General features: G+C 37.6%; 1 protein-coding gene across 6 annotated transcripts in view; it reads left to right on the top strand.

Annotated features, from left to right (window-relative positions):
• PTGER3 (prostaglandin E receptor 3) overlaps positions 1-13986 on the top strand; it is a 176024-nt gene that overhangs the window by 38468 nt on the left and 123570 nt on the right. For 2 of the 6 annotated variants that reach the window (XR_004623270.1, XR_004623269.1), the window contains exon 3: positions 3669-3793. The exons of the other annotated variants lie outside the window; for them this stretch is intronic. The gene's annotated coding sequence lies outside the window, so the exon portion shown is untranslated. The remainder of the gene's footprint in view (positions 1-3668; positions 3794-13986) is intronic. 6 annotated transcript variants of the gene reach the window in all.

Here is a 13986-nt window from a genome sequence, read left to right as displayed (position 1 = left end):
TATATCTATTCATGTTATAATCCCAGATTTTTTGCTTTTAATACAAAAGCACATTTATAAATTATTCTCAATTTAGTTCATCCTCTCTTTTGTAGATTCTAGTGTAATCTTTAGGCAGCCAGTCAAGGAATTGTCTTTGCTTGTAGTCACTCCCTTTGATAGATTAGTACCTGGGTATTGGTGTGAGCAGATTACTGGCAGAGACACATTTTGGGCTGCCCCAATACCCTGTTCTATGTGCTCATTCAGGTCAATCTACCTCTTCTTCTTTAGTGAAAGGAGACAGGCTGCTAAGCCACGCTCAATAAAAGTAGCACATCACGATAGCCCCTCTTCCTCCTAAGAAAAGGTATTTACGGAGAGCTCTGACCATGGCTTCTCCACGAGGTCCTAGGTTCCCAACCAGTTTTTATGGTCTCTATAGTCTTTGCTCTGCATCATCAGGTAAACATCATGGTGGTACCTTCTTGTAGACGAGAAATACCACCACAATATTGTTGAACCTACATACCGTAAAATGAAACACTACCCAGTTTCAGGTCCTTAGACATCCTTAGATATTCTTGGGGCTTGTTGTGCTCACCCATACCAGTTTTGAGCAAATCCAATTTGGAGGTTGGATACTTAGAATCTAAGCCAGACCTCCAGGCTTGTTCTTTCCTTCTACATGTATTTGTTGTTGTACATATTATGTGCCAAGCATTCTGGTAGGTGTTAAGACACAAGGATTTTTTTCTAAAAAACAAGCTTTCAATAAATGTATAATCTGGTAGGGAACAGGAAATAATTTGATCAGAGCTGCTATTAGAGTAAGCATATAGGGGAGGTGATGCTAAAATAGGAAATCATTTCCTGTAGAAGATGACAGTTAACCTGCATTTTGGAGAAAGGAATAGGTGTTAGTTGGAGAGGGGAGGGCATTTTAGGATAGTTTTTCACTTCACACTGTCCCAGATTATCATTTCCAAGGCATTCAAACTGACTAATTTCTAGTGGCCCTGTGAGAAGTATAGGTCTAAATAGAACATACATCTATAACCTCTCAGAATGGGCCAAAGTGGCATGGCCTTGGGGCAGGATTTCTCCACCTCAGCCCCTTGGCATATTGGGCCAAATAATTCTTTGTTATGGGGACTGTCCTGTGCTTTGTAGGCTGTTTAACAGTATCCCCAGCCTCTACCAAGAGTAGAGTAATACTTCCCTAGCTGTGACAATCAGAAAAATGTTCCCAGGGGCGCCTGCGTGGCGCAGTCGTTAAGCGTCTGCCTTCGGCTCAGGGCGTGATCCCAGCATTCTGGGATCGAGCCCCGCATCAGGCTCCTCCACTAGGAGCTTCTTCCTCTCCCATTCCCCCTGCTTGTGTTCCCTCTCTCGCTGGCTGTCTCTCTCTCTGTTAAATAAATAAATAAATAAAAAAGAAAAATGTTCCCAGACATTGCCAAATATACTATGGGGGACTTAACTGCTCCCAGTTGAGACCCTCTGCCTTAGGGCAAGGGCCATGGCCATTGAGAGGGTGCTATGTGTCTGAGGGTTTGCAGGACAAGGCCATCTGTGGGATCTTGGATGTGAAAGGCACCATTCTGGCATTTCCTGAAGTGGCAGGCACTAGATTGCCAGTGTGTGTCTGACTGCACAAAAATGTGGCGTTACCACTACAACAATGCCTGGATCATCACGGGCCCTGATCCACTTCCGTAACCACATAAACCTATTCACAAATGAGGAGGTACAGTTTCTTAGAAAGTATCATCTTTCTATTGATGTCTCCAATCCCTATTTTGTTCTTGATAAGAGGCCGTGGGGTTATATGTCTCTCAAAGGGATATCTAAAGGGAATGAGTCCATTTCTCCCAGGATGTTTAAAGATCTGTTATATTTCCTCTTAAGTTTGCATTTCTTCCTTTTTTTTTTTTTTAAAGATTTTATTTATTTATTTGAGAGAAAGAGAGAGAGAGTGCAGGAGTCGGGGGAGGCGCAGATGGAGAGGCAGACTCCTAGCTGAGCAGGGAGCCCGATGCGGGGCTCCATCCCAGGACCCTGAGATCATGACCCGAGCTAAAGGCAGACGCCCAACGGACTGAGCCACCCAGGGGCCCTTAAGTTCTCATTTCTAAGATAGTTGCCTTAATAGGAGAGAACTAACTTACCAAACTCTGTCTTTTATGGGATTTTGGCATATTTGGTCTGTGTAACAGAACTGCATGCAGCAGCTGTATTTAATCTGAAAGATGATTTTTATCAAGGAGCAGTCCAACTCTGGGCAAATGTCTCTTTACTGGCCCGTGTTTTTCTGAGCTTATGCCGGTCTGCAGTACTCAAGTAGAAGCTATTACCACACATTTTGAAGACAAAGTTCAACTCATGATCTCTGTAACTAACACTTAAGCCTCTGGTTTCTATGCAATGGGAAGCTGAGAAACTTAAACCCCAAATCTGACCCCAAAAGTTAGAACAAGGATACTCATTGATCTACTATAAATTTCTGAGGCCAAGTAAGAAAGGTCTGTGGATAATCCGTGTTTATGCCTAGCATTCTTATGCAGTTTTTAAAAGAAGGCCTGGTATATAATATGCAAGGTTGTTTGAATTTGACTTTGAAAAGAACATTGGAAAAACATAATTCTGAAACAATTACCACCAGTTGGGGTCTTTTCAAATTCGATTTAACTAGAACATACCTGATAGAACACTGGCTTTTAATCACTTTGGGTTCAGAGACCCCTCTGGTAATCAGATGAAAGGTATGGATCCCCTCCTCACAAAAAGCACAGACGATAAATCGTCAGAGACTGTACCGCCCTCCTGAATTCTGTCTTGGAAATTTACGGACACAGGTTAGGAATTCTCACTGTGAGAGAGTCTTTATGATTCAAGGAACCTCACAACTTTCCATGTTTGGTTAGAAAGCTAAAATCTAAAACTGGAGCTAAGTCAGCATAATTACTTCCCTGTGAATGCCAAAATTCCCTGACATCTCATTGTATGCCCATAGTAGTAAAGCAACACGATCAAGGATAGAATTATTGAAAGAACAGCTGCAATCATGTTTAAAAAAAAAATGCCATCACTTGGGGAAAAGAAAATAACGCAATCCCAACCAGAAGAGGGGCAACATAGGCTACTCACCAAAAACAGGTCGAAAGTAAAAGTACGATATATTTTTTTAATTACAAGTAATTCAGTGGTGCATTTGCCTTACAACAAACAGCTCGTTTCAGTTTTCCCTTGTGCTGAGCCAGCAAGACAGATTTAAAACAAAGCTATTTAAAAGTCAGTTAAAAAAAAAATCACCCTGCCTGAAGAATGCGATGTCCTGCACACAAAAAACCTAAATGGTTAGAATGTAACTTTCTGTTACTTTCTGTTACATAACTTTATGTTATGTTACATGTGTATATGGATACATACAAATTTACACTTCTGCATGTTCTATGTCTTTGCGTTCAATTTAGAAGGAAGGCAGCAAGGACGACCTTACTGATTGATCCTTTCAGTGAGAATGCAAGGCATACACTTACAGATCTTGTTACAAATGTAAAATTAATGATGCTTTACGCCAACACTTAAAGCTATTAGTAAAATGCTGTACTGATGTTTATAGTTTGTGTTTCTCTACAGGGAAAAGTCTGGAGCAATTAATGACATTTGTCTTTGCATTTTTCTAGCCTTATTGAGGAAGATGGAAATGAGATCTTAAAGCACTGAAGTATTTGTCTATCGGAAACAACTCTTTTATACCAAACCATCCTACTTTCTGGATGCGTGTACATGAATTGGACAGCTGTATGAGGTGTGCATAAAATTGCAAGCCGATTTTCATGAATCAGTGGTTTGGAGTCTTCCCCCTCAGAAGATCCATGAAAAGCCATTTTTAGAGGAAAAGCTATTTGTTATTTTCAACACTCCTTGATGATTTAAACTTTTTTTTTGCCTGCGTTTTTAAGAATTGTGGTAACAAAATTAATTTTTAGTTCAAAACTTTTGGAGAAATAATACTGATTTATTACCAAGCTCTGACAAGGAACCACTGCCTTAAATGTTGTGCTGCCCTAATTGGATATGCATGGCCCTTATCCCAGATTTTCTCCTCATCGTGGCAATTTTGAATATTCCTCTTACTATGCCTTCAGCAGATTTATCATTGAAAGCTGAAATAATTTGTTAATTAGATTAATTAACACTGACTGCTCCTAAGATATTATATATTTAAAGTATTTTTTATGAAATCATTTCTTCAAAATGCTCTATAGAATTTTGGGGGTCATAATGAAAGAGAAAAATTTCCAACATTGGGAAAGGAGTCAGAACACTTATGTCCAATTATATGATTTGCTATTCACTGGTTATTTGTCCTTAACAATTCAGTAAACCTCTCTGCACTTGAATTTTTTTCATCAGTACAAAATTATTAAGATTAAATAAGACAATGAGGGTAAGGACACTTTTGAAAGCACTGTACAAGTAGTTGATGGTTAATTTATTTTATTATTATTCACCTCGTTGCTGGAACAACATTGAAAATTAATTATAATATTCTCATCTTAAGCAACTATCGCACAGTCTTGCTAATTTAGTATTGGGCATTCAGCAGAACATATAAGTGATATTTGAAGACAGGTTCTGGTCCCACAAAGGGTGTGTGTGTGTTTGGAAAACATACATAGCTTCTTTTAAATTTTGTTGCCTCATCTGTACGATCAGGGTTGGTCTGTGTGGTATCTTCTAACTGAAAAACATGATTCTCCAGTCTCTCTGGAATGTCATGCAGCTAATCTTGTCAACTAAACACAGACAAGATTTTTTTTCTTTTGAATCTTGAAAAACAGCTCATAGGAAACCTCTAGGAGACAGAGATAGCAAGGCCCATAAAATTTTTGTTGCTTTTTTCTCTAAAAAGAATTTGTAGGTTCCTGTTCTCCCTCTCCTTTGAAATTGTTCTCTTTCCTCAGCAAATCACGAGATCCTTGAATATAGAGGTTATGTCTTCTACTTGTCAAGGTCTGTTGCCTGCTTTCCCTTTGCTTCTCATTCGAACTACCAAATCCTAGTTTTTGTTGTTATGTGATAGATCTTATTTATTTCTTATTTTTGGCTCAGTAAATATCACAAAGAGTAGGTCATGTAGATTTTCATACATTTGGGTGTATTAGTGAGTGTCTGTGTGTGTGTCTGTGTGTGTGTGTGTGTCTGTGTGTCTGTGATGTCCATTATATATCAAATGTGTATTCCTTTAAAAAAAATTTTATTAAGTTTTTTATTTTAATTCCAGTGTAGTTAACATACAGTGTTGTATTAGTTTCCAGTGTACAATGTAGTGATTCAACACTTTTACACATTAAGCAGTACTCATCATAAGTATACTCTTTAATCCCCATCTCCTGTTTCACCCATCCGCCCACAGTCTCCCCTCTGGGAACCATCAGTTTGTTCTCTAGAGTTAAGAGTCTATTTCTTGTTTTGTCTCTCTTCTTTTTTTCCTTTGTTTTTGTTTTCATGTGTTTTGTTTCCACATATGAGTAAAATCATATGGTATTTGTCTTTCTCTGACTGACTTATTTTACTTAGCATTATACTCTCTGTCTCTACCCGTATTGTTGCAAATGGCAAGATTTCATTCTTTTTTATGGCTGAATAATATTCCCATTGTATATACAGACCACATCTTATTTATCCAGTCATCTGTCAATGGACACTTGGGCTGCTTCCATAATTAGGCTGCTGTAAATAATGTTGCATTAAACATAGCAGTGCATATATCCTTCTGAATCAGTGTTTTGGGTAAATACCTGGTAGTGGAATCACTGGATCATATGGTAATTCTATTTTTAATTTTTTGAGGAAACTCCACACTGTCTTCAACAGTGGCTGCGCCAGTTTGAATTTCCACCAACGGTGCAAAGGTTCCTTTTTCTCCACATCCTCCCCGACACTTGTTTCTTATGTTGTTGATTTTAGCCATTCTGACAGGAGTGAAGTGGTATCGCATTGTAGTTCTGATTTATCTTTCCCCGATGATGAGTGACACTGAGCATCCTTTCATGTGTCTGTCAGCCATCTGTATGTCTTTTTTGGAGAAATGTCTGTTCACGTCTTCTGCCCATTTTTTAATTGGATTTTGGTTTTTGAGTGTTGAAATGTGTATTTATTTTCTTAAATACATTTTGTTTTTAAATCACACTATTGTGTGCATCCCTTTAAAAGGTCCGATAGTGTAAAGTGGCTCTGTTCTCAGTCTAGCCGTGCCCTCAGCACTCTGCTTTACAGAAGTCACTTTCAGCTTCTTATTCAACATTTCTTCTAGCATATACAACCGTATTTCTAAATAACATCCTTGTGTTGCTATCTCTTGCTTCATCAACTTTAGACATTGTATGTTGATTTATTTTGCTGGATTTAGCTCTCTCCTCACACATCTTCCCATTATAGTTATAACACAATTTTTATTAAATCAGTATTCAGTGTTTGCGTTTTTCTGACAATGCAGATAGCCCTCACTGCTGAATCATAGTACTGCGATCACATTTCCTTTCTGGGACACATTTCTCTTTTTTCTAGAGTTAAGAACTTATTGAGTTAAACTTGCTTATTAGCTTTCTTTGTGTCAAAAACTAAACCTTAAAGTTTTCAACGTGCCCAAGCCTATCTGATCATTGGAATCCTGGGTTTCTTGCCATTGATCCTTTCGCCTCTTTTTTATTAGATACCGTGTTTTCTAGATCCTGTGTTTGGAATTATTTCTTGAATTATTCACTCATTTTGAACACACCTGTTTTAAAACATTTTGAACACACCTGCTTTTTATTAGATACCATGTTTTCTAGATACTGTGTTTGGAATTATTTCTTGAATTATTCACTCATTTTCAACACACCTGCTTTAAAACAGGCTTTTTAATAGAAAAGAAAAAGGAATCAAACCCCTAGAAAAGGAAAGAGAATGGTTTTAAGTAAGTATAAACACTAATAATAATGGTGATAGTAGCAATAGTGGCAACTATTTTTCTTATGAGCAACTATATTTTATGAGCAACTATATTTTTGTCATCAAATTCTCATGCCAATACCACAAGGCAGGTGTTACTATCACCACTCTCCAGATGAAAAGGCTGGGGCTCAGGGAGGATAAATCACTCCACCAAGTCCACCGAGCTAGTGAGAAGTGAAGCTGGGGTTCTCACCTGCTGCCAGGTTAGAATAAATTTGGCCAGTAATCCCTGAACAAAGAATTACTACTGTGATTATTTTCTGTAGCTTCAGGTTTATCTTAGAAGGCTCCACGAAGGCCCCATGAAAGAAAAGTTTTAACTATCATGATGCCTGGGCATTTTCAAACAGCCACAGACAACCTTGGGCAGTAGTGGGGGAGGCAGCTTTTCCAACATTACTGACAAGATTCTTAGCAAAAATCTGAAAGTCCATATGCCCAGCCTGGGCATGTGCACAGTCCTGCAAACATTCTGACCCTTCCTTATTAGAGATGGAATTGCTCCTGCAGTGGACGGAGTATCAGCTGCCTGGCAGCAGATGGCTGCACAGAAAGGCTGCTTTTCCACTTCCTGTCCAGGCCTGTGGGTTCTGCAGACTGCCCGTTTATCACGTATTAAGTTACTAAGTATACATCTAGTTGAGCCCCTTTGTCTTTTGTTTCTTTTTTGCTGTGGGTTTTCTTTCCGCACTTCTCCTGCTTATAAGGTAGCTCAGGGGAAGCCTTCCTGAGAAGCTGAAAAGCAGTAAGTACTTCTGCTTCCTAATTATAGGGGCTTCCGCGAAGAATATGTACAATTCAAGACAGAAGAGAGCGAGAACAGGCCTTTGTCAGGAGTGAAACCATTCTGTTTATCATCTCCCCTGCTTAATTTTGAGGTTTGATCAAACTTCTTCCTGCAAAATATAGTGCAGTTCCAGAGTGGAGAAGATTTTGTCTTTAAGAAAAAGAAAGACAGCCCCCTGTTTTTGAGTCTTTCTTCCCTTGTTGCTAGCAGGCAAAATCTATTTGGTATATCTGACATTTTATTCATTCACTAGTATTCGCTTCAACTAGCTGCTCTGATTTCCACAGAACTGGTCAGACTGATTAGAAAGGGTGCAGAATATTTTGCTCAAGGGAATAAAACCTTGACATCTCCAAAATTTGAATTCTGTTATCAGGAAATGGATTCAAATGGCAACCCACCAACAGCTGTATAACTTGACAAATCGATACATCTTGGAGTTTATCTTTGGCCTAGTTTTGCATATTATCTCTACTATCTCAACATAATTACAGTAGTCAACAATTCTCAGGCATCTCAGGGATCAGTTAACATTATTCAGAATGGGCTCAACCCAATTACATGTAAATCCTTACTTAAATTTTTTTTTACTAATTGGCGGTTAATTAAACCAAATCGAATGAATCAATGCTTAGGGCAAATATTTGAAGGGTAAATTCCCATTTGTCTGCCGTCTTCTATGTAATTTGCATGAGAAATGGAGCCTGGAGACTTTCAAATAGTTTGTTATTAATATAATTTAAAAAATAATGTAGTAATTTATGGACCTCATTTCATGAGAGTTCTAATATGAGAATGCATTTAAAAAATTAAAATAACAATGAATGATTACATACATTACTTGAAGTTCCTTAATGGGGGACACCATTCTCCATTTCATTGGATGAAGAATGATCCTCTCAAACTTAGAGGATCTTTCTCAATTGCCCAAGACAACCATTTGAAAGGGAGAGAGGGATGTTCTTGGAGAAAGGCAAGAGACAACTAAGATGTCAGCTAGATAAGTAGGATTTTCTTTTAGGAGATGAGTATCCTATCTATGGGGACCACGGTGGCTCAATTGGTTATGCCTCGACTCTTGGATCTGGCTGAGATCATGATCTTATGCGTCATGAGACTGAGCCTGGCATCTGGCTTGAGGATTCTCTCCCTCTGCTCTTCCCACCACTTGCACGTGTGTGCTTTCTCTCTCTAAATAAAGAAGTAAGTAAATCAATAAATAAATCTTAAAAAAGAAAAAGAAGATAAGTATTGTGTCAGATTACTAACAAGGGTATCAAAGTATGTGTTTTGGGTATGCCTGGGTGGCTCAATCGGTTAAGCATCTGCCTTCAGCTCAGGTCATGATCCCAGCATCATGGGATCCAGTCCTATATGCTGCTCCTTGCTCAGCAGGGAGCCTACTTCTCCCTCTACCTGCTTCTCCCCCTGCCTGCCACTCCCCCTGCTTGTGCTGTCTTTCTGACAAATAAATAAATAAAATCTTTGAGAAAGAAAGAAAGAAAGCATGTGTTTTTGAGTCAGACCTGGGATCAAACTTTGGTTTAATACCTATGGAACTTGCAAGTAATTCCTTAAACTCTTTATGATTTTTGTGTATGAAGAATTGGGATTTTTGCACTTACTGCATGGAGTAGCTCTGAGGATTAAATATGTAAATAGTCCAGAAGAGTGATGGGTACAATACATATGTAGGGGGTATTGTATTGGTGTTGTATCAGTAGTGATAATAGTAGCCACAGTAGCAATATTAATTGCTTGAGGAGTCCATAAACCATACTGTAAAGTGGCAAAAGACATCCTGATGTCTGTACTCATTCCTCAATATTATTTTGGGAGACCAAAACATAGAGCATTGTGTTTGAGAAGATGGGAACCAAAAAAGAAGACTACATTTGGTGGCACAGCCGTGTTCTGTTAATTTATTAGAGGACTAACCTTAATCAAATTAACTTTTTGAGGTGCCTGGGTGGCTCAGTCGGGTAAGCATCTGACTCTTGATTTCAGCTCAGGTCATGATCTCAGGGTCCTTGGATGGAGCCCTGAGTCTGGCTCTGCACTCAGCAGGGAGTCTGCTTGAGGATTCTCTCTCCCTCTCCCTGTCCCCCTCCCCTTGCTTTCTCTCTCTCTCTAAAATAAATAAATACATCTTAAAAAATTAAGCTTTCTAAACCTTAGTTCTTCAGCTACAAATGAGGATAATAATTTTACCTAAAGTTAACAGATCTTTTTGCAGAATGAAATGATTCATGCAAATGCTTACCTAGTACCTGACACATTAATAAGACTCAATAAATGGTTATTGTTTTTATAAATTATTGTTATTAATATTAAGAGGAAGCTCACAAGACTTAAGTTGACTCAGTTTCTGAGGCTGAATGTCCTCACAAGCATACACATTTTATCCAACCTTCTCAAGTCTTAGGGTGAGAAAATAAGGATGTGGGTCAACTTCATAGGAAGAGGAAGAACTTAGAAGAAACAGCAAAATAAAGAAATTTAAGTTTTCTTTATGGCTTAGTGTATGTCTTTGTGAGATAAGGAAATGGTTCCAGTAGTACAGAAGAGGTTTTGCGGTTGGTTTGTTTGTTTGTTTGTTTATTTATTTATTTATTTATTCTCCAGTTTTACTGAGATATAATTGTCATAGAACTTTGTATTCATTTAAGCTGTACAACATAATGACCTGATACACACACACACACACACACACACACACACACACACACACATTGCAAAATGATCTCCACAAGTCTAGTTCACATCCATCAGCTCACATACTTACAATTTTTTTCTTATAATAAGAACTTTTAAGATTTACTCTCTTAGCAACTTTCAAATATACCATACAGTATTGTTAACTCTAATCATCACGCTGTACATTGCATTCCCAGGACTAAGTTATCTTATAACTAGAAGTTTGTACCTTTTGACCATCTTTACCTATTTCCTCCACACACAACCCTGCCCCCCACCTCTTACAACCACCAGTCTGTTATCTGTTTTATGAGTTTGGTATTTTCAGATTCTACATATAGATGATATCATACAGTATTTGTCTTATTTTAACATAATGTTTGCAAGGCGAGTTGTTGCAAGTGGCAAGCTTTCTTTCTTTTCATGGATGAATAAACTCCATCCCATTATATATATGGAAACAACACTTAGGTGGTTTCCATGTCTTGGCTGTTATAAATAATACTACCATGAACACGGGGGTGCAGATATCTCTTTGAGATAGTGATTTTGTTTCCTTCAGATATATACCCAGAAGTGGAATTGCTAGATCATATGGTAGTTCCATTTTTAATTTTTTGAGGAACCCAGAAGAGGTATTTTGAAAAGTCCCTATGATAACATGATCAAGTGAAATCCAGGAAAAATAAATAATAAAGCATACAAGCAGAAAGATGAATCTGAGTATGGTAGTTCTTGTCCGATCTGGTAGAAGCAGTGAATGCTTTCTTACCACTATCTAATGTAGATTAGTTTAACATATGTCTGCCACCTCAATTTCCTGATCTATTAAGGACCATGAGGTAATAATTTCTAGTTTATAGGGTAGCTGTAAATTCTAGAAGAGATAAGGTAGGCAAACCACTTGGTATTGTTGCCCTTAAAAATAAAACAGTCATTTTACTGGCAAAAATTGATTTATTTGAGAATAGCAGAAAATTGCAATTCAAGGCCAGCAAATTATGGCAAAAACCATAGGCTAGTCCAACAAAAGAGGTGAATGTTATTTTATGGAGAAGGAGGAAGTTGGGAGGGGATTCTTTGAACAAAACTCCATTGGAGAAAGGCAAGATTCAGGGCGATGACAGTTTCTCATTATCTGAGTTTCTGGGGTAGTCAATTCTTGTAGGAGATGCAATGCACATTTTTTCCTGTTGGGGCCTGTGACTGATGATTCTTTCCTGTTGACCTCTCTTCTGTTGGCATCTGTAATAGACAATTCTTGACCTTGAGTGGTATGGCATGAGAGTTCCCCTTTCTGGCCTTCCTACTTCTTTATAGTGTGGAGTATAATGGAGTGGATACTCCATTACAGTATAAATTTTCACAGTATACACACCATGCTCCATCATCATCATCATCATCATCATTTAATGTACAAAATCCTCATAAATTTACTAAGGCCCAGAGAGAAGAATAATTTATTTCTGGGTACCTTCAGGGTATTTGTTTTTCTCTAGCTATAAAGTCAGTAGAAAATAGAACTGCCAGAGAATTTTTGGACTGTGATGCGGTGGAGAAAACACACAATAAAAAAAGACATTAAATCAGTTTAAATTAGGATGGAGGTGTTCTTTTTCCTCTTAGTACTTGGATTGAGAACAATAACAACTTGGTCATTAGTACTATTACTTCTTTGGTGATGACCGTATATACAAGAAAGAAACGAGGATCAAACTGTTTGTATTGGATTTTGATAGATTTTGATCACTGATAAAACGAATAATTTGCTGAATTTATTGTCATTGACGCATCTTTAATGAAACCCTACCGTGTAGATCTAGGTGCTGGCGAGCCTGATGTTTATCAGATTCCAGATTTAAGATTCTCTGATCCTTCAAAGTGAAGTGTCAATTTTCATTCATTACATTTAGGACTTACATATTTTTCTCAAGCAGTGCAGAGGAACACAAAGACCAAAGGAAAATTCCCAATACTCTACTACTCAAAGTTAACTACTGTAAATGTTTTGATTAATATTCTTTCAAATATTTGTCTTTACAAGTTTCTTTTCAACCCTAGCTTCATTAAGAATTATGGTGAGATTCTCTCAGATGTTTGAAGGAGTATCAAATGAAATATGAAATAATATGTCTTGTAGGGTGAACTAAGATTTATGGGAAGTAGCTACAGAGAGAAGGATTTTTGACCCATAGGTGGAAAGGCCTATCTTAGAGAGTAATGAGTTTCCTATGGCTGCAAATGTTCAGACGAATACTAGGGAACCACGAGGGGGTTTGCTGTAGAAGCAGGAACTCCAAATATCTTTTGAAAATCTTCTTCCAACTCAAGATTCTATGATTTTATGCATCAAACCAGTTGTAAATTGGTTACAGTATTTGAAATGGCGTAAAAAGATGGCTGAATTTAGCTGTTGAACTTAGTGCTCTGCTTTAAACCTCTTTTTATGTGGTTTATAGTCTGTCTCATATGACACTAATTGAATTGTTGTTGGATCTAATCTCAAAGCTAGCCTTCAGGGTCTCTATGTTCATCTTATCAGTTTATAGCTTTTTTGGAAAATTTTGCTAGAAAAACAGCAAAAATATTATCAAAAAGGGCTACTTCAATTATTTTCCAATTAAATCAGAATATCTGGTGGCCTTTAATATCAATGACTTTATTAGCTGGGGTATCTGATAGTCCTTACTGACTGTAAAAGGCTACCAAGAATATGAATTTGGTTAAACTCAGCTTATTATCCACTCTGATCATGTTTTACTATGTATAAAGTATATATTTTAGGAGAATAAACCAGGATGAATAATATTTATCAAGTTTTTGTACATTACCAACTCTATTTCGTTTAAGTTTCATGACTAAGAGAAAAGAGAAATGTACTTTAAACTATAGACACAAATGATTCAGTAAATGTTTAAGAAAGGTTTTAAAGTTTGAAATAACTCTAAGGAATCAATACCATTACATAAATAGGGAGGGTTTGGTTTTTTTTTTAATCAATAGGGGATTATTCTTCAAGAAAGACATTTTTTTCATTTCACTGGGTGGGGCAAGTTTTCCAGTTAAATTAAGCCTAAAGAAAACATGCTACTTATTTATACAACACGATCCTTTAAAGTGTTAGAAATAGTTACCTCTCTTTAGAAGCACAGAATCAGACGCTGACATCCTTGCTGCAAGCGTTGAAATTGTTGGCATCAGTCATTACTCTCTGAAGGACAACGCGAGCCACTGCAGTCTGAGACGCTTTAACATCACCAGTGGGAAGGCAGCACTGGGGGGCCTTATGGAAGAGTCTGGTGATTTGAAGACATAGATTTGCAACTGGTTCTTGACTTACTAGCCGTGTGAATGGGCAGTTTTTAAATCTCTTTCTGACCCGGTTTACTCTTTATAAATTGGAGATAATGTTACCTATATCATGAGTTAGTGAAAGGAAATAATATACGTACAAAGCACAGTAGAAACTCAATCATTTATAGCCAGTATTAACATTAAATAGCCTTACTTGCCTT

This window comes from Ailuropoda melanoleuca, chromosome 2, assembly GCF_002007445.2.
Source record: "Ailuropoda melanoleuca isolate Jingjing chromosome 2, ASM200744v2, whole genome shotgun sequence".
In the NCBI taxonomy this organism is placed as follows: domain Eukaryota; kingdom Metazoa; phylum Chordata; class Mammalia; order Carnivora; family Ursidae; genus Ailuropoda; species Ailuropoda melanoleuca.
The sequence above is the reverse complement of the archived record's forward strand: the minus strand, read 5'-3'. Positions and strand labels throughout refer to the sequence as shown.